This window comes from Lynx rufus, unplaced genomic scaffold (assembly GCF_022079265.1).
Source record: "Lynx rufus isolate CCGP_SWC_20201006 ecotype Redwood Valley unplaced genomic scaffold, mLynRuf1.p SCAF_8, whole genome shotgun sequence".
Classification (NCBI taxonomy): Eukaryota; Metazoa; Chordata; class Mammalia; order Carnivora; family Felidae; genus Lynx; species Lynx rufus.
In genome coordinates this window covers 117,399,565-117,416,677 of record NW_025814896.1, presented here as the reverse complement: position 1 = coordinate 117,416,677, position 17,113 = coordinate 117,399,565, and the positions used below count along the sequence as shown (strand labels likewise).

At 42.0% G+C, this 17,113-nt stretch overlaps 1 protein-coding gene across 1 annotated transcript in view; it reads right to left on the bottom strand.

Annotated features, from left to right (window-relative positions):
• Positions 1–17,113, bottom strand: part of ALK (ALK receptor tyrosine kinase) — a 674,721-nt gene that overhangs the window by 55,757 nt on the left and 601,851 nt on the right. The gene's annotated exons all lie outside the window — the stretch shown is intronic.

Genomic DNA, 17,113 nt, shown 5'->3' with positions numbered 1-17,113 from the left:
CAGGTGCTCAATCTATGCTATTGTAACTTCATCTAACCTGCTCCCAAAGGTTGGACACATGCATGTAGAATCCCCTTAGCTTGGAGAAGCTCAAAAGAATAAACTGGAGGTAGAATCAGCTCCATAGCCCTCTGTTCCCCATTGGCCAAGCACCCAGGACAGTGGCTTTGTCCATCTGTCAGGCCCCCAGTGAGGCTCAGCCTCCTTATTTATAACCAAGTTAGGTTTGTAAACACAGTGAAAGCGGCTTCCAGGCTCTCTATGTAAAAAAATGGGAAACAGATCACATTTCTCTCCAGTGCATGCTCTCCTTTTCAGAGCCCCTCACCACCACTTCCGGGTGCTGTGTCTCCAGAGTACCCAGTGCCCTTAGGTGGCCTTCTAGGGGTGGCTCAGGATCACTTAGCACACCCCACCCCTCCTTTGAAACTTTCTATCTTTGAGCCAGGCTGGATCCTGAGGAATTGTAAGATTTCATGTTGGCTAGAATTCTAACATTTGTACAACCTATAAAAACTTCTTAAAAATGTGTTCTTGGTAAATTACTTTTACTTAAAATATAAAAATGTCATTATAAGACTGAAGAAATTATTTCCCTCTAAAGTGATTAAGTCAAATTCTACCTATAGAGAATTATTGAAAAATTAATTTGGTATACATACTTTGCTCACTAAAATGTTAAAATGAAAATTTTTTTGAAGATTTTTCAACTGATTTAATGATACAGAAATGAAAGCTTAGTTTGGGTTGCTAATTACAAGCAATCAGATTGAGATTGCACTGGGGAGTTTTGGTAATCTGAAAACTGGGCCAGTGTGGTGGGCTTTTGTGACACTGCCCTGGCCCCAAGGTTAGGAAATGGAAGTTCTAGTTGAGGTTCCAATGCATACAGCTACTCAACACTGGGTATTCAACACTTTCTCCACTTTACTTTTTTCAAATGAAGGTGTTGATATCTATTTGGTTTTTGAAGGCCGATTTGGTTTCAAGGGCAAGAACGTGATGAATCCATTCATGTTTGTTTGAATGGTTAATTGTTAATTTTCTTATCTTTTTATAATCTAAAGGAGTAAACTGTTAATTCAAAGAGCTACCTCTTTACTGAGGGCATTTAACAGAGCTCTCCTGGTCAATTGCCCTTTTACTCTCTCCAGCACCCAAATCCTAAGTGTGGGCTGTGTCCAAGGGGTGAAATGGATAAGGACATGGGTTTTGGGGCTCCCTTATAAATTATTGGTTGTGGGACCTTGACAGAGCTCCTTAGTCTGTAAAAGGGGCTGGATGGGCATGAGGATTAAAGGGAGCAAGGGATATTAAAGGTCTTTGTAAAGTGCCAAACTCTAAAAATATGAATTGTGTTAATGACTCCTGCCTATGCCTAAGGCAGGTGCTGTTCCTGACAATGGGAAATGTGGCCAGGGGAGTTTCCGTGAATATGGATGAATCCTCCACCAGCAGCACCTAGGGATTTAAACCCAGTGAGCTAAGGATGAGAATGTGAACAGGGAGAAAAAAGACAATCCTGGAAGGGGAATCACAAAATCCACTTGTCCTGTGATCTCCAGCTCCTTGAAGCCTGTTCTCAAATCCAGTCTGTGTCTGAGGCAAGCAGCCTAGATTTGGGGGCAGCCTTCTCAATCTGGAGCAGAAGCATGACAGTTCATGCAGTTAATTCAGTCCTGGAAATGAAGTGTGTGTGTGTGTGTGTGTTTTCTTTCTTCTGTTTTTTTCCCCCAGTTTATTTATTTATTTTGAGAGAGAGACAGAGCACACAGGCAGGGGAGGGGCAGAAAGAGAGGGAGAGAGAATTCCAAGTAGGCTCTGTGCTGTCAGAATGAAGCCTGCCTCTGGGCTTGATCTCACCAATCTTGAGATCATGACCTGAGCCTAAATCAAGAGTCAGACACTTAAATGACTGAGGCACCCAGGCACCCCACTTTCTTCTGTTCTTAAGGGTGTGCTGAGGAAGAGAGCTAAAGGTATGGGCTTGGCACCATACCTGAGCATTTCCCCTTCAATGGGACCCACTTCTAACTTCCATCCGGGTTAACTCTGTTCTAAATGTTCTGAGACATTCCCAGAGATGCTGGGCTTCTACTTCCTGACCAGATGGGGCATTTGGTGAGGTAGGGAGAGAAGCAAGGGCTTTGGGTCCAGATGGGCTAACTTTTCCTATCCTGGATTTTGCCCTTCACCAGCTATGATACCCAGGGTAAATCATATACCTCTCTGAGCCTCAGTTTCTTCATCTGAACACATGGAGATTAGACTTAGTGTGAATATTAAGTGATAGCCTAAGCAAAATGCTTAGAATAACATCTGGCATTGGAGATACATAATGAACACAGTTTAAAATTGTATAAATTCCTATTCAGTTTCTGACTGTGAGAAGCAGAGACACCCAATCTCAAGATTTATGTTCCCATTCCATAAAGGAGGGCCATTAGGGCTGCTTCTCAATAAAGGGATCAGTATTTTCCCAACTCAGTGGACATATGTTAGTCTCAGGTGGTTTCTGTACACAAAATTTTGTTTTTATTTTCATCAATTTCTGATGGAGAGGTCCAGAGAGAAAATTCTTTCCAGAGTAGATTCCATGGGAACAGGATTTGCCATCCCAGGTCAGACCCATGATTTATCCGGCTAGAATTTGCTTGCTTTCAGCGGCCTTCCAGGCATGATGGCCTTCCCTGCTCCCTCTGATGGCCTTGACCCTCATAAATCTGCCCAGAGTTGCTTGGAATCAATTTATGTTTCCCACCAGCTATATCTCTTAGGGGTATGGGGTTTCTAACTTCATTGTCCATTGTCCAAGGGCTTTCCTGCTTATTATGTGTGTGGGCTTGTCTTGCTCAAGCCTCACTTGTTGGTTCCCTTTGCTCATTCTTTCTGGAATCTGACATCATAGAATATCACAGCAAGATGGGACCTTGGAGATCACTGAATTCAGTGGTTTCCAAACCACCTGAGGACCTTTAAAAGTATGAATTTCAGGGGGCGCCTGGGTGGCGCAGTCGGTTAAGCGTCCGACTTCAGCCAGGTCACGATCTCGCGGTCCGTGAGTTCGAGCCCCGCGTCGGGCTCTGTGCTGATGGCTCAGAGCCTGGAGCCTGTTTCCGATTCTGTGTCTCCCTCTCTCTCTGCCCCTCCCCCGTTCATGCTCTGTCTCTCTCTGTCCCAAAAATAAATAAACGTTGAAAAAAAAAAAGTATGAATTTCAGAACTCTGGGTATTCAGATTAGTAGATACTAGGTTGGGCAATGGTTGGGGGAGGACAATACTTGCATTTTGTAAAAACTTTCCCAGGAGAATCAATGAGATTTGTGAACTCAGTCCTATCTACTTCATTGTTCAAATGGAGAAAGAACATCCTTCTCCAGACTTTTCTGAGTAAGTCAGCCTTAGAGAAGGAACTGAAAAATTGGGGGTTCTTTCTCTGTCCAAAGATGCTTTGGTGGTGATAAGGCCTTCCCAGCTTTTTGCACTGAAGACTTCTAGCCTTTTCAGATGGTTCCTACAGGAGTCCCTCCCTGATCCTGTGTCCTTATTAAGACTTTAATGTTAGAATCTATTTTTAAAGATAAGTTCACCAGAACTGTAAGTTCCTGTGGCTTTGTATAAAGGGACAGGGACAATCGCTACTCTGCTCTATTTCTAGTGTCCCTCTAAAGTGCCTAACATGGTGTTGGCTCCCTTCCTCTGAACACTGGGTTAACGTTGGCTGGGAGCAGACTATATTAATTTCCAGATCCTTGCTTGAGGGGTGGGTTCATGGATTTAAAAGAAAATTATTATTGCTCTGAGCCTGGTGATATTAACTGCTGTGGGCCTAGGAGGGCCCCAGAGGAGGTATCTGGAACAAGGGACTCTTGGAGCAGGAAGGGTCTGGTAGGTACTTTAGGCAAGGTAGGCATGATATCAGTTCTAAGCTAAGGCAGATAGTTAGAACCATGAGACAGTAGACAAATGCTAGGGTGATTTTCAGAAGTGTCTCTGGGGGTGGAAAGTATTGGATACAACCTTATAGATCAAAGCAGGTAGGTCCAGAATCTGAGAGGCAAGAGATTTAGTGACAGTGGTTCCAGGGGGGAGAAGTCAAAGTAAGCTTTGGTTCCCAGGTAGAAGCTGTTTATTTCCTGATTTGTTTATGCTTCCTTTTCTCTCTCTCTCTCTCTCTCTCTCCCTCTGTGTGTGTGTGTGTGTGTGTGTGTGTGTGTGTGTCCAGTGGGGAAAGGCTGAACCTCGGATACCTGAGAAGTAAATTCTTCCCATGAAGGTGACAAAAACCTCTCAAAATAGAATGTGTATATAATATGAGTTAGGTATTGTGCCTTTAAATATGTATTAAATTTAAAAATCAGGAAATTCAAGCTGAGTGACTAGCCTGTGGTACACAGAGTGAATAATCAGTCAAGCCAGGCATTAAGCACAGATCTGAGTTCAAGTTCAAGACTTGAAAAAGTTGCTAGACTCACCAGGAAATCCTCATGGGACCTGTCTGAGAATCTATTTTTCTTTTTCTTTTAAATCCATAATGCTTGGGCTCAGTTAAAGCCAGGACAGACCATATCAAGCTGGCTTAAGGCCCAGAGAGTAGGCAGGCCACCATGAGGGGACAGGTGAGAGTCTGGTCAGGATATCATGGTGCGTGGGCCCTCAGCCCCAGAACATCCTACCCTGGCCCTATAGTATCATAGCCTAGCACAGTGTAGGTTTTAGCGGGTCATAGGCACAAACCAGGGAAAGTTGGTCCTTAGCATCAGGACTCTGGTTCCCAGAGAGGCCATAGGGAGCCAGGAGGTGTCGAAATAAAATCCAGAAACTGGAATGTTTACAAGGTCAGGAAGCAGAGATATAACAGAGAGGGACTGGGTCAGAAGCAATAAGGCAAAACCTTGGTTTTTGGTGAGAAGATCAAGGTCACAGTTAGACCAGCAGTGATATGGACTTGATGCTGAGCTGCTAACCTGGGAGCACAAGGGTCCTTGTATTCCCTAGATGAGAGTCTACATTGGACCCTGAGGTTCTGTGGAGGATTAAGTGGACCCCAAGGAGGAACCTGGATTGGGGGTAGAGGAAGGAGGAAGACTGGCTCTTTTCCCTTCACTTGGAAAAAAAAAAAAAACCAAACTATTGTATTAAATCTCATTTAGGAAAGAAAAAAAAATGAACTGCTTTATCTTGTTCTTACTTATACCACACATTGGAAACCTAGCTTAATACTCGTTCACAACTAAATTGTATAAAGGACCCACAAACACCAAAATACTGATTGGTTATAGACAGCAGAGTAAAGAAAAATCCATTAAGCACTGGGTTTCATTTTAAGTATATTGCAGCACCCTCCAAGAAGAAACAAATCAATTAGTAATATACCTCACCATGTTAAAAAATGGGCTAGACAGTGATTGTACTAGTTTTATTACTGTTGCTAAGCCATCTCATCTGCTCAATTGAATGCAAAGAAATAAAGCGTGATACCAAGGAAAATAAGTTTTCAACTATTACTATTAATCACAATAATAAGGAATTTGCCTCATGTTTAAGGCCTATGCAGCTGTACCACACAGTAGCGCTCAATGGCATAGGTGAATCTTTTGTACCATTTTGATTCTGAACCATGGAGTTGAATTTTATTTACAACTGTTGACTGAGCTGAACTTCACGGGAGCTGTGGCATATTGAACCTCTTTGATGGCCATTGTAGATGCCATTAAATAAAATCAGGACTAAAATCCAAGTAAATATAATTACTCACCATCCATAAATGCCTATGATATCATTCTTTATTATAAATTGAAAAAAGTAACCCCTTTTGGGTACATGATGATAATTAATAAATTGTTCTCCTTATTGGGGCAAAGTAAAAATAATACACATATTGTAGCCATCGTGAGGTTAAAACATTTCTATCTGTCTCAACTCTTCAAACAATGGAGCAGTGTCTACTTCTAGATATATGACCAGTGTCTGATTATTGTTTTGTTTTTGTTTTTTGTTTGTTTGTTTTTGTTTTGTTTTGGATGTTAGCAGTTGGTGAAACTTAATGCTTAGGTCCATTTATTTATTGGGAGTTGTAAAATAATGATATTCAAATGATATATATATTTTTCTTATTTATTAGTTGGAATATATAAAGAGATGCTTCCTCTCATCTACTATTTGGTTACCAAGTGGTACAGTTTATATAGAAAAAGCAAGATAAATGCTCAATTCTTCCTCCTTACAGTTTTCAAGATGATGGATTAATTTTCTATCATCCTCCAAAGTGACCAATTAGTTGTTTATATATCATTATTAATCCATGAATCTAAGCATGTTTTTGGCTGTAATTAATCACAATTATTATCCTTTAGAAGCTCATACCATTACATTTGTGCCCAGTGGTAGCCTCCTTAGTTATTTTGCTTCCTTGCTATCTTGTACGATGGAATGTTCCTTCCCCAGACCTGGACTCAGCCATTTTCTCAAAAGCTTTGATTTCTTTTAGTGGAAAAATGTTCTGTAAGTATATAATCTAGGTGCTATAGACACTTATTGCTACAGAACTGGTGATTGTTTCTAGGTGTCTCTAGAGGCCAGAACTAAGAAACACGTACGTATATCAGTATACACATACATACATATGAAGTAGACACATATGTATATGACAAAATACGCCTTGAGCCCACAATGATACTTCCAGTTCAAATTCAGGACTACAGGGTTTTAAATTTAATCCCTTCTGTATTGCATACACATTTCTTTTTTCCACACGGAGAATCTTGGTTCTCAAGAACACAGGTGATAACAGGGGTAGAATATTCTATAATTACTCAGTTCCTTTATCCTCCATTATACACGCAATAGTATCAGAGTTACAACACTACTATTTTACCATCATCAATATAAAAGTAAAGATCAGTTAAATTTTTGTGCAGGGTATATGTGCTCTCCATTCTCCTATGGTTTCCTGAAGCTGTACTCTATCTACACTGTTTGGGGGTATCACCATTACATATGACACTCTTTCCTCTTAACCTCCAGCTAGTCTTTCTGTAAGTACTGTAGGTTTAATGTGCGTATCAGTTGTGTTGATATATCTCTAGTAAGTTTGGTTGTCAGAAGCTTGTTTTCAAGTAGATTCACTAGAAAGGGTCATAGAAATAATATTCTTTGAGCTCTTGGATATTGATAATATTTTTTCCCTTGAAAAAACACATTACTCTGTTTTTTCTGGCATAAATAGTACTGTCAAAAACTCTGATGATAATTTAAATTTCATTCTCTGATAAATCATTTGCTATTTTTGCTTAGGTGTCTTCAATCCTTCTTTTTTCTTTTTCTTTAATTTCCAACAATTTTACTAGAATACCCTTTGGCATTGCTCATTCTGGGTCAGTTTTCTCAGCAACACAGTGTAGTCTTTTAATAAGTAGTTTCAGTAAAAAATTTTCCTTGAATGATAACTTTAAGCATTTACTTTTCTCCCTTTCTCTGATTTTCTAATTCAGGCACTCCTGAATGTTGATCTGTATGTTGGATCTTCTCTGCCTATCGTGATGTATGTCATCTTCTTGATTTAAAAGTTTTTTTCTCTTTTCACCTTCTCTTTCTTCTAAGGCATTTAACTGTGTGTTTATTTGCTCTTGCATGTCTTCCAATTTAGTCTTCACTTCTGAAGTTATTTTTTCCTTTTATCTCAAATTCTTTTCTGAGTTCCACCACTTGGTTTTTCATCTCTTGTGGTACTGATTTGTGTTATTTTTCATGTCTTCTATTATTGTTTTAATGCCTGTTAGCTCATTTGGAAATAGAAGATTACAATTTTGATATTTTCTGCGGTGTGTCTTTCTGGTATGCTTTCATTTTTCCGTGGAGGTGTTGTTTTGTTCTCTATGCTCTTTCAAGATTCTCATTGTAATGTCCATTGACGGGTGAATGGACAAAGAAGATGTGGTGTATATATATACATATATATACATGTGTATATGTATATATATATATATATACACACACACACACACAATGGAGTATTACTCAGCAATCAGAAAGAATGAAATCTTTTCATTTGCAACTATGTGAATGGAACTAGAGGGTATTATGCTAAATGACATTAGTCAGAAAAAGACAAATATCATATGACTTCACTCCTATGAGGAAGTTAAGATACAAAACAGATGAACATAAGGGAAGGGAAGCAAAAATAATATAAAAATAAGGAGGAAGACAAAACATAAGAGACTCTTAAATACAGAGAACAAACTGAGGGTTGCTGGAGGTGCTGGGGGTGGGAGGATGGGCTAAATGGATAAAGGGGCATTAAGAAAGACACTTGTTGGGATGGGCACTGGGTGTTATAAATAGGGGATAAATCATTGGAATCTACTCCTGAAATCATTATTCCACTATGTGCTAACTAACTTGGCTGTGAATTGAAAAAAAAAAAAAGAATATATTATTAAAACGTTACAATTTAGAAGTGCCTGGCTGGCTCAGTCAGTAGAACATATGACTCATGACCTTGGGGTCATGAGTTTGAGCTCCAAATTAGGGGTAGAGTTTACTTTACTACTACTACTACTACTACTACTACTACTAATCATAATAATATACATCACAATTTGAACATCTTTTCAATTATACTTAAAGAAGAGATATTCAATGGGGTTGGGGGAGAGGGGAAAATGGGTGATGGGCATTGAGGAGGGCAATTGTTGGGATGAGCACTGGGTGTTGTATGTAAGCGATGAACCACGGGGATCTATCCCTGAAACCAAGAGCACACTGTATACACTGTATGTTAGCTAACTTGACAATATTAAAAAAATAAAAGTAAAATTCTCATTGTAACATGGATGAGATTTGGTCTTGATAACCTATGCATTTTTACATGAAATTAATTTTCTAGGATTTTAAGGGTTCAGGAGTTTTTCTAACTTCACCGAGCTCCCTCTACTCTTTTTTTCATGTTGTGTTGAAAAATATGGTGTTTTGGGGGCGCCTGGGTGGCGCAGTCGGTTAGGCGTCCGACTTCAGCCAGGTCACGATCTCGTGGTCCGTGAGTTTGAGCCCCGCGTTGGACTCTGGGCTGACGGCTCAGAGCCTGGAGCCTGTTTCCGATTCTGTGTCTCCCTCTCTCTCTGCCCCTCCCCCGTTCATGCTCTGTCTCTCTCTGTCCCAAAAATAAATAAACATTGAAAAAAAATAAAAAAAAAAAGAAAAATATGGTGTTTTGCTTTCAAAAGTTTCTGGCTCTGTCTCATTCTTTCATATTTATCTAGACATCATTTTATTCATTTATTTTGTTTCTATTATTCCTATCCTATTCAATATTGATTTGACATCTAGAAATTTCTTCTCAGTGTGGGCCCTTTCCTGGAAAGGAAGCTTGGTGGCTGGGGTGGTCTAGCTCCTTTGAACATTACCATGGCCACCTTGCACTCACACACTCCTGGACTGGACAAAGCCTCTCCCAGGTTCAGCAATGGTTCTCAGATTGGCTGTCAGTCATTTCCAGCAAATATCTGTCAGCCATTTTCTCCTGTTCTCAGGTTTATAAGACCAGCCTGTTGTTTTCCTCTCCTTTCTTTTGTTCAGATGCTGATATTTTTCAGGTTTTATGGTTGTTGTACTTTGTCCTCACCCATTTGTATTTCAGGCATTTTTTAATCAAACATTTTTGTTGTAAATGTCTATGGGTTTTCAGTTTTAATATATGGTCGTTCTGCTTTTAGATTCAGAGAGTTAGACAACGAAGCTGTTACCTCCATCACTGCTATTGTCCCAGAATCCTTGAAAACAATTATGATGTAGGGATCACTTGAGGTCACTTGCTATGATTAGCCCTTTTATATTATCTATCTGGTCAGGTCTCTCACCTGCATTTCTACTCCTGGGCTGCAGGATTTTCAGATTGCATACCAGGGATGTCTCCAATGACCATGGCCTAGAACTTGCTGTTATATCATGTTTTTCATTTTTTTGGGAGACAGCCCACTAAGTATAACTTAGCTTTTTCTTGATAGTGCCACCCACACCTAACCAGTTGTTTAGGGCTATTTGTCCCTTCATTAAATGGTGCCAGAGAGAAATATTTTACACTAATTTACTTTCTTCTCTCTCTCTGTCATGTATGTTTTTCTAGTGCTTCAGCACATCCTCCTGTTAATTTCAAGTTTACACCCGATGTTGGGTGAGGGCACGAGAGTGGTCCTGTATCTTTGTGTGTCAGGCTGAGGTCCAGCTACCTGTGACAAGCTTTGATTTCACAGTTTTGGAATGTGCTGATATTTGGTACTTACATTCGATAGATGGTGGAAGGTCCTGGAAGTCTAACCTGAGGTAAAAAGATGTCACTATGACTTTGAGTGAACAGGGCTAGAAATCGTTAGTCCTCCAATGTCAATTTATTTAATTATAACACATTAATGTGGCACCTCAATATTCTCCAGCAGGTTTAGCTCCTGAAAACCATGTTAGGTCAGTAGATAGGGAAGGGGGAAGAATCGCTTTTATCCTATCAGATAGGCAACCATGTAGAAAAGTTAAATCTCAGGCTAAGTGAAGAGAGGCAGGTCACATTGACTCTTTCTACAACACAGTCAGTTTTCAGTTGGTGAATTCTTCATGTTCTAGTTTGCTTCTCAGACTGAGTTTGTTTGCATGTTTGCATGGCATCGGCACAAACATGAACCTTTTCACACACACATTCACACCCACAGTCCCATACACTCACACACACCACACACATGACACATACAACACACACTTACACACTCATACTGCACACACCATCACACACACCTAATACAACTTCTCACACTCACACCTCACATTCACACATGGTTACACTCACACACTCTTGCACACACACATTCACACACCCCATGTTCATCTATGCAAAGCTTTCTGGTTATTTCTTTCTTGTTCTTTTTTGATGATGAGAAATTGGGACCTGGTGACAATAATTATAACACCAGCCTGCCTTTTGTGCTAGATACGCTCACACGTGGTCTGTTTTTACTTTTACACCGTCATCTCGTTTGCCCCTCACACAGTTCCACTAGACAAAGAGGATGCCTAAAAATGCTGAGGTCTCCCACAGAACAAAGACCAGAGGCCCACTTCCCTCTCTGCTGGGAGGCAGACATCCCTTCATGGAAGGGAACCTCTGAGCAAGCCATCAACAGGGCAGCAAGTCAGGGCTGTTGAGATAAAAGCTGCTTTCAGGACTGAATTACCCTAAACAGCTCTGACACACGGCAATCTGAGGGAGTTTTTAATGGTTCCTGTGATGGCTCCTGTGTTGTGTTCTCAGCCACCCCCTGCTCCCTGAGGGAAAGTGAGTAACACATGAGAGAAGAGAAAGGTCACAGGAAAAACACTATCTTGAAAGCATAGCTGTAAAAATTAAGTTAAGGGAGTCCTCGGGGCTAATTTGGTTATTCCCAAGTTGGTATCAGGCTGGAGTTGTGTTAATAAAGTATTTGATAGGGAGAGGGGTGTTGTGGACTCACCCATCTGGGGGTTACACTATACACTTAATGGATTTGGTTTTGAGTTTCAAGTGGGAAGTGGTGGTGATTCAAACACCAGCCTTGTCACATGCAGCCCTGAAGAGTTATTGATTTCTGTCCTTATCTGCTCTTGTCCATGGACCAAGGGGGGAGAAGACCTTCATCTGGTGCTTGGCCATAAGGGTTATGTGAGTAGGGCTCGCTGCCTCCTGAGAGACAGCAATGGTGCGGGAGGCCAGAATCCCTCCTTCATAGCTTTATTCTTAGTAGTTCTTGCTTATTGTCTGGTTCTAAGTCATGACGGGCGAAATCCTTACGAGGTCCTTGTGACTGGAACACCTCTGACAGATGGACAGATGGAGTACAGGCAGCCCAAGTGGCCAAGTGATTTGGAACTAGAAAAGAACAAATGGGTCCTGACTCTGGGTCTGGGTCTTGGACCCTCTAAGAGGAATTGGAAAACAATGACACCTGAGAGGGTGGGAAATACAGATGTCAAGGGCAGAAGGGAAAGTAGTGGTGAAAGAAATAGGAGCAAATGGCGGACCAAAAAGGGAAGGCAATGTATCTGAGATGAGGGGACTAGAGAAAAGGAGAGAAGAGATACTTCTGTCTTATTCCTGCCTATGATGCTACCAAGTAGCTAGAGATGGGCACCATGATCATCAAGCATGAGGAAAAGGCCAAGAAGATCACAGAGATGTGTGTGTCGACATGGTCAGGTACCAAATTAATGACACTAGTCATGTATAGGGCCAGTGGACTAATGCAGCAGTCATCTATAAAGAACTTTTTGTTATGGGACTGGACCCTTCCTAGGGCTCCCAGCTATTGTTTTGACCCCTCAAGCTGAATGAACCTCCTAGAATCAAGATATCCCACCTGCTTGTAGTAGAAACACCAATGACCAGAGACTCCTGTTGTTATCCCTCAAATAGCAGTGCTGGTTTAGATAGGGAGTAGGTTTCCCAAGGCCCTTTAGACATTGTTCATGGCTTTTGGCTTGCCATCCCCCTGGTGAGGAGCCAGGCATCCGGGTCATTCCCACCCCACCTGGCTTCTTCATTCCAGGCATGTTCCCCTTTTTCTACCCATCTTCTGCTGTGTCTCTGAACACTTCATAGTCAAGGCCGCTAGAGTTTATGAGAGTTATAGCTATGTCTTGAGGGCCTTGGAAGTTTCCCCAGGCCACGCCAGGCAAAGAGTAAAACATAGGACCTTAATGGTGGTGACAAGTAGTATTATCTGGTTCTGCTCTGACATACACTTGAAGGAACCTGAAGTTTTCTCTGTTAACACCCCCATTGTTATAGCACATATGCACATACCACACATGCTATGCCACTGTCATTTCTGTCCCCTTAACTTGCTTTGATTTCTTCACAAAACATCACTATCTGAAACTATTTCACCTGTACACTTGTTTGTTGTCTGTCACCCTTACCAGCATGTACACTCTATGTAAGCTTAAGTGAGGCTTAGTTGATTTTGTTCACTGCTTTGCCTCCAGGACCTACAACATTGCCAGTCACATAGGAGGAGGTTCACAAACCTTCGTTGAGCGAAGAACAAAACAATATAGAAAGAAGAGAGCAGACCAGATATCAGCCCCTGAACCCACTCAAGTGGTCAGAGGAGGAGATCATGCATGCTGAGGGTGCTGGGTGTGGTCTGGAGGGAGCACCACTGGCACTTGGTGTTCCTGTATTAGAATTAGAGCAATATAGGATGGAAGGATCCAGGGGGGTCCTGGTCATACAAATGGATGTTTGTTGAAAGGCATTTTGTCTCTTACCCATAACTGCACAACAGAAAGAGGTAGGGTCCTAAGGGGCCACAACCATCTTCACATAGTCATCCACATACACAACCAGCCCACACTCATATGCGTACAACCACACCCACATTACTGAAATGTAGGGAGCCCTGCAGTCTTTATGTGAATGCTTGAGTCCTACTCCTTAGCAGTATGGACACTCCATTGACCTGATGGTTTATGGAACCTATCAATTGATAGGCTGAATGGACTAGTTAGTAGATCAAAGTCATAAGGCCAGTTGAGGAAAGGAAATAGTCCTCTTTATCAGGGAGCTATTCTGAGGCCTGGGGCATTTTTCTGATTCTGTTAGGTTGCTAGACAAGTCTAAGCCATGCCTTAATTTCCTCACTTGTTAACATTAATCCTATGCATCAGCAAAAAAAAAAAAAAAAAAAAAAAAAAAAAGTTACAGAAAGGGAGGGAGGCAAACCATAAGAGACTCTTAAATATTGAGAACAAACTGAGGGTTGATGAGGGGTGAGGGAGAGGGGAAAGCGGGTGATGGGCATTGAGGAGGGCACCCGTTGGGATGAACACTGGGTATTGTATGGAAACCAATTTGACAATAAATTATACTTAATATAAAAAAAGCATTAATCCTGGAATAGGATTAATCTGCCATTCACTTAAGAAATAATAATTAAACGAGTAAAATGTGCTCATATTATTATGAAGATACTATCAATATTCACTAAAAACTAAATCAGACCGCTCAGATCCAGGCTCCTGGGATTTGTTTAAAAACAAATTAAGGGGGCGCCTGGGTGGCGCAGTCGGTTAAGCGTCCGACTTCAGCCAGGTCACGATCTCGCGGTCCGTGAGTTCGAGCCCCGCGTCAGGCTCTGGGCTGATGGCTCAGAGCCTGGAGCCTGTTTCAGATTCTGTGTCTCCCTCTCTCTCTGCCCCTCCCCCGTTCATGCTCTGTCTCTCTCTGTCCCAAAAATAAATAAACATTGAAAAAAAAAAAAACAACAAATTAAGACTGAGATCTTGACAAGTTTTAAAAGACTTGGGGCGCCTGGGTGGCTCAGTCAGTTAAGCGGGGCCAACTTTGGCTCAGGTCACGATCTTGCTGTCCGTGAGTTCGAGCCCCGCGTCGGGCTCTGTGCTGACTGCTCAGAGCCTGGAGCCTGTTTCAGATTCTGTGTCTCCCTCTCTCTCTGACCCTCCCCCGTTCATGCTCTGTCTCTCTCTGTCTCAAAAATAAATAAACGTTAAAAAAAAATAAAAGACTAAAAACCCTCTTTCAATTTATATGGACGAGTGGGTCTTTTTGGAGCAATCCGCTATGGCTCCACATAAGTCACTCATTTTCCCCAAACAGAGTTTGAATGCTTCATTTGCAAATTGACAATGACCTGTGTTGGGGGAATTGCTTGACAAGAGGACCCAAAATGCAAAATCCTACCCCCTCTCCCTTTTTAGCTTAAGAGCTGGGATTTGCTTGAAACTTTTGCAAAAAAAATTCGAGGAAAAATATACCCAGAACACACACTTAATGTATAAACAAATGTGCACAGCTCATAGTTTGGGAAGGAGAAGGGCTATAAATACCCTGAAAATTTATAAACGGCAACATATGGAGGGATGAGTAAACTGGCCCAATCTTTTCCATTATGTTTTAATAATAATGTTAATAACAATAGCACAGCATTTTATATTAGTATATTCTTTTGTACCCTTCAAAGGCTGTTAGAAGTGATCTCATTTGCTCACTACAATAGCCTACTCTGAGAAAGCACCATAGCAGTTCATTCACCCCTGCTTTGCACATGAAGGAAAACCTGGGGCCTGGAACCTTTGATTCTCAAATTGCAGAGCTTTTGAGACCTTGGTCTCCAGGAATCTTTGTCAACCCACTTATCATCTTGCTGTGGACTGGCACTCAGTAGGCGTTTTGTGAATATTTAAGTGTCTGATAGGTGTGAGATCACTTCCAGGAATTTTGCCCATCAGACTCCACAATGAGCCCTCAAAGCTTGCTGGTGATTGAGTGATCTCTGGCACACAAAAGCCCACTGCAGGTAGGCTCTAAGGTAGTTCCCAGTGATCTCTGCCTCCTGGTAGTCATGCCTTGCTTAATCCCCTCCCTTTGAGTGTGGATGAAACCTGTGCATTGCTTCTAAGCAATAAAATATGATAAAAGCGATGGGATGTCATTTTCATGATTACATAAGATTGTAACTTCCATCTTGCTTGCAGCTTCTCTCTCCCTTTCTCTTTCTCCCTCTCCCTCCTCCTCTCCTCTTCCTAGGCTTCTCCAAGAACTGCCGACAATTATGTGAACTTGGAAGAGCACCTTCCCTGATGGAGCTTTCAGATGAGACTCAGCCTTGGCTAACACCTTGATTGCAACCTTATGAGACACTATGGAGCAGAGGACCCGGTTGACCTGAGCTTGGTTCCCTGACCTACAGACACCGATATAACAAATGTGTGTTGTTTTAAGCTACTGCATTTATGATAATGTGTTATAATGCAATAAATCACTAGGCACCCCAAAACCCCACACCAGCACTTTCATGGGCTTCCTCATCTTTTGTGCAAGTACCCAGCATGGAGGGCACTGGCTAGACTCTGTTCTTCCTGGTGCCTTCTCTCTCTTTCCTCCTCGAGGCAGTGATGGCTGAGGTGATTCCACCTCTTGTTCCTTTTCCTCTTGTCAGTGGAGGAGCAAGTGGGGAGGACTCCCTTATGTGATCTAGAGTTAGTATTTCAGCCTGTCCCCTCAGGTTCCTCTGTCCAGCTCTGGGCCCAGATGAATTAAAATAAATCTCTCTGTCCAGGACTACTGCAGCTTTGCTGCAATAAGCAGAAAGCTGAATAAGCTCCAAGGGGATGTAGGGTTGTTTTGCAGGCTGACCCAGCAAGTCTGGGAGTCGGGTGATAATTAAAAGTGATCTTCCCTCAAAACAAGAGCTTAATGTATTTGTACCGATGGAGGGATCTTTTGTGTCTGCCGGTCTTGGAGCTAAATGATCTTAATCAAGGTGTGCTGAGACCAGAGTTCCTGGATCATTTGTTGCCTCCCACTTATGCAAACTTTCACTGAAACAAATGGGAAACAAGGAATATGTTTTCTCAAGCCATCCAGGAGAGAGAAAGGCAGTGAATCCTCTCTTGGGCTAGCAGGAGTCATGGCCTGGTATTTTACAGCATTTTGTCTGTAGCCTTGCCATACTCCCAAACACCAAGTAGCATTAGACTGGGCATTTGTGAGGGGTTTTTGAGCCTGTCAGAGCCGGATGATGCTGTGCTAGTTCTCTAGGGGGGCCCAGGATTGGGAAGTTATGAAGTAACAATATAGATTCTTTCCTTTCTCAAAGGACACTAGATTTCTTTTCAAAAATGATGATCAGTTTAGTATAATTTGCAGTGCACCAATCTTGGATGAAGACCTCCTCACCATCCAGCACAGAGGGAAGCCAGAACCATGGAGCTGGCCGGGGGTGGGGTGGGAGGATGGGGAGCAGGGAACCTGTCCTAATTCCAGATGCCATCAGAATTGGAAATTGGATATGGAACCGGAATTTCTCTTGTGCCAAGAGAGTGGTGGTTTCACATCAGGCTTATGTGGACCTAGCTCTGGGTGGCACATTTTTCAAGAGTGGTGCTTTGGCTCACTCCCAGCTGCAGGCCCCACAGCACCCAGCACAGGGCTTGGCACACAGGAGGCATACAGCGCATGCTTGTTAAGCTTGTTGAACTGAACTTAGCCCTACCTGATTTTTTTTTCCCTTCTAGGATTGGGATTTGGGGAATTATAAAAGCACACTGACTAGAAAGCAATGATGTT